The sequence below is a fragment of the Colobus angolensis genome, unplaced genomic scaffold (genome assembly GCF_000951035.1).
Source record: "Colobus angolensis palliatus isolate OR3802 unplaced genomic scaffold, Cang.pa_1.0 Scaffold291, whole genome shotgun sequence".
Lineage (NCBI taxonomy): Eukaryota > Metazoa > Chordata > Mammalia > Primates > Cercopithecidae > Colobus > Colobus angolensis.
The window spans coordinates 2,190,586-2,192,606 of NW_012116166.1; the positions used below are offsets into that span (position 1 = coordinate 2,190,586).

Here is a 2,021-nt window from a genome sequence, read left to right on the forward strand (position 1 = left end):
AATGGTTCCTTTTCCTATCCCCCTGCTGGAAACACAAGGGGATATTTCTCTGATATTTGCTTTGAGAACCTGGTAGAGCTCCTGGAGGTAAAACTCAACAAAAGTATGTGTGCTGGGGAATGATTGAGTCCCCCTGGAGTTTTCAATGCAGACTTGTCCACACTGTGCAGTTAGTTACTTACAGTTCAGATTTCCCTAACCTGTCACTGTTTTCCCTGGAGGCCTCCATCTGAGGGTTTTGGCTCCAGTTACTTGTGTTTGTCTGCCTTTGCCTGCCGGTCACTCCAGTTTCAGGGGCCATGATAGTTTGCCCTGTGACCTCACTGTTCTTACACATCTAAGAATTGATTTTTCAGTTGGTTTAGCGGTTTACTTCTTAGGATGTAGTGGCAATGTCTAAGCTGCTTGCATGCCAGGCCAAAAACTAATAGTCCAACTTTATCTTCGCTTTTTAGGTAAAGTATTTACAAAAGGTCCTCACTTTGTCATTCCTGTCAATTACCTTTGAAACTTTTTCTTTAAATGTTTAAAAATCTTCACTGTCTACCTATGAATTTACCATGTTGAATGCTCTTCATTACTTTCTGTACATTGACGTTTCCACCTGGTTTTCTTTTCCTCCAGCCTATAGAAGTTGCTTTAATCATGTTTTAAATGGTCCTTCCCCTAATGTGAAGGGCTCGTGAGCGAGGTGCTCGGAGCCGTCGTAGGGAGGACCATGTTGCTTCCGAACATGGTAGAGCTCCTGGAGGTAAAACCTGCTCACCAGTACACCAGGGGTTGGAAAAACCACACTAGACAAAGAACCTGTGTCAAAATCAGGACCAAAATGCATTAATGTGGGTGATTTAGCTCGAGAAGTCTGATTATCGGATATCATGGAGCCTGGCAAGATGGCTTCTCCCAAGAGCATGCCGAAAGATGCATGGATGATGGCACAAATCCTGAAGGATCTGGGAATTACAGAATATGAACCAAGAGTTATAAATCAGATGTTGGAGTTTGCCTTCCGATATGTGACCACAATTCTAGATGATGCAAAAATTTATTCCAGCCATGCTATGAAAGCTACCGTTGATGCAGATGATGTGCGATTGGCAATCCAGTTCCATGCTGACCAGTCTTACCTCTCCTCCCCCAAGAGATTTCTTTATTAGATATCACAAGGGAAAGAAATCAAACCCCTCTCCATTAAGCCATATTCAGGTCCTAGGTTGCCACCTGATAGATATTGCTTAACAGCTCCAAACTATAATCTGAAATCTTTACAGAAAAAGGCATCAACTTCCACGGGAAGAATAACCGTCCTGTGGTTAAGTGTTGGTTCAGTTACTAGCAGACCAAGTACTGTCCCACACTAGGCACACCAACCCCACAGACCATATCTGTTTCAACTAAAGTAGGGACTCCCGTGTACCTCACAAGGCAAAGGTTTACAGTACAGATGCCTACTTAACAGTCTCCAGCTGTGAAAGCTTCAATTCCTGCAACATCAGCAGTTCAGAATGTTCTGATTAATCCATCATTAATTGGGTCCAAAAACATTCTTATTACCACTAATATGGTGTTACCACAAAATACTGCCAATGAATCATCAAATGCATTGAAAAAACGTGAAGATGTCGATGATGACTATGATAATTTGTAAGTTAGCCTTGCTGCATGTAACATGTATACTTGGTCTTGAATCATCGTACTGATATTAAACATGCATGCTGGATGTTTTCAAGTTGCATTTTAGAAAACTTTAATAATATTTAATGAGTAAATACAATTACCATACTTTTCAATTGAAATGAAGGTTTTTCGTCAGCCTTAAAAGTGTAAGAAAAATCAAGTTGTCATTCATTAATTTGAAAAAAAAGTAATGTTTTAAATGTTGGTGTGCTAGATCAAGTTCTTTCAACTTTTCTCTGAAAAAGTATTATTTTGCCTTTATATTTGAAAGATATTTTTGCTGGGTATAGAATCCCAAGTTGACAGGTTATTTTTCTCCTCTCCCCTCCTCTCCCCTCCCCTCC

General features: G+C 40.4%; 1 pseudogene; it reads left to right on the forward strand.

Annotated features, from left to right (window-relative positions):
- Positions 1 to 367: 367 nt before the first annotated feature.
- On the forward strand, positions 368 to 1,790 carry LOC105516828 (annotated as a pseudogene).
- Positions 1,791 to 2,021: the final 231 nt, after the last annotated feature.